Raw genomic sequence first — 2,078 nt, 5'->3', positions numbered from 1 at the left:
GAGTATGATGTCCTTTTCCGGGGCTCGATTTCCCCTGATAACATGTCAAAGTTTATGTGATGGAGTCTCACCATCTTTACATCTAAAGGGCATTCTAGCTGTACTTTATCCATGATGCATTCCATTGCTATTTTAGTAGACCATGGACCAAATGGTCTTCACCAGGCCCACAATTCAGCTGTTTGATTCTTCTTTGCTTTTCCTTCCTCAAGGCCCAACTCGCAGCGTTTGCTTCTCAGGGTCATTCTGGCAGTTCTTCCCAGACAGATTGGTTTGTTTTCCGGCGTCCATGCTACTTTGAGCACCTTTCCCAGCACTTCAAATCAAACACATCAGTTCTTCTTTGGTCTTCCTTATTCAATGTCCAACTTTCACATGCATATGAAGAGATCGAAAACCCCAGGGATTGCGGCAGGTGCTCCTTAGTCCTCACGGCATGATCTTTGCTTGTCAACCTTTTAAAGAAGTCGCGAGGAACAGATTTCCTAAGTGCTATCCTTCACTTGATCTTTTGACTACTGCTTCCCTGGGCATCGACTGTGGATCCAAGCAAGATAAAATCCTTCTTCAACCCTTTCTCTCCTTATCGTGATATTACACATTGATCCAGTTGTCGGTTTTCTTTACATTGAGCTGTAATCCATACTGAAGGCTGCAATCTTTAATCATCAGCAAGAGTTTCAAGTTGTCCTTAAATTCACTAAGCAAGGTAGTGTCATCCACATAACAAAGGTTGTAAATAAAACTTCCTCCAATCCTGATACCACATATTTCTTCCTATAGTTCAGCTTCTCGGATTATTTGTTCACCATATACACTAAATGAATGTGGTAAGAGGACACAACCTTGACATACACCTTTCTTCATGTTAATCCATACAGTATCCCTTTGTTCTCTTTGAACAACTGTATATTGATCCATGTAAAGGTTCCACATGAGCACAATAAAGCATTTTGGAATTGCCATTCTTCTCAGGGTTATCCATAGTTTGTTACAATCCACACAAATCCAATCAAATGCCTTGGCATAGTCAATAAAACACAAGTAAACATCTTTCTGTTATTCTCTGCTTTGAGGCCAAATCCATCTGACTCCAGCAATAATATCCCTTGTTCCACATCCTCTTTTAAATTTGGCCTGAAACTTTGCCAGCGCCCTGTCAATGTACCACCATTGCCATTGATATATAATCTTAAGCAAAATTTTACTTGCATTTGATATTCATGATATTATTCTATAATTTGAGCACCTTTCTTTGGTCACCTTTCTTTGGGGTTGGGTATAAATAAGGATATTTTCCAGTCAGTTGGCCAAATTTCTTGGCATAGGTGAATGAACGCTTCTCGTGCTTCATGAACTTGTTGAAATATTTCAAGTGGTCTTCTGTCAATTCCTGGAGCCTTGTTTTTGGCTAACACTTTTCACTGCACATGGTCTTTGTTCAGTACCATTGGTTCTTGTCCATATGTCTGAATGTCCACTAGTTGTTTGGGGTACAGTGACTGTATATTCCCTCTGTCTTCTTTGGATGCTTCCTGCATCATTCATATTTTTCCTATAGAATATTTCCATATTATAACCCTAGGTTTGAATTTCTTCTTGAGTTGTTTCAGGTTTGTTTTTTTGTTTTGTTTTTACTGAGCATGTTCATCCTTTTTGGTTTTTTTAACTCTAGTGTTTTGCCCATTTAATTATAATATTTTACTTTGTCTTCTTGAAATTTTCTATTCAGCTTTTTTACTTCATCATTTCTTCCATTTGCCATAGTGACTGATCTGCAGTAAGTTTGAGATTCTCTGCTGACATCCACTCTCATTTTTTTCCTGTGTATTTAATACCCCTTTGTTTTTTTTTATGTATGCCATCTCACATCTCAAGTCTTCTGTCATTAGTGTTCAATGACACACATCTATTCTTGAGATGTTTTTGAAATTCATAGGATATATTCAAGTAATTTGGCTCCTGTGGACTTATTTTAATTTTCCTCAGCTTCAGCCTGTACTTACACATGAGAAATTGATAGTCTGTTCTGCAGTGGACACTTGGCCTCATTTTAGATGCTGATACGGAACTTCTCC

The sequence above is a fragment of the Echinops telfairi genome, unplaced genomic scaffold, assembly GCF_000313985.2.
Source record: "Echinops telfairi isolate 266 unplaced genomic scaffold, ASM31398v2 ScPeMD7_2;HRSCAF=8, whole genome shotgun sequence".
In the NCBI taxonomy this organism is placed as follows: domain Eukaryota; kingdom Metazoa; phylum Chordata; class Mammalia; order Afrosoricida; family Tenrecidae; genus Echinops; species Echinops telfairi.
Note: the sequence above shows the minus strand (reverse complement) of the source record.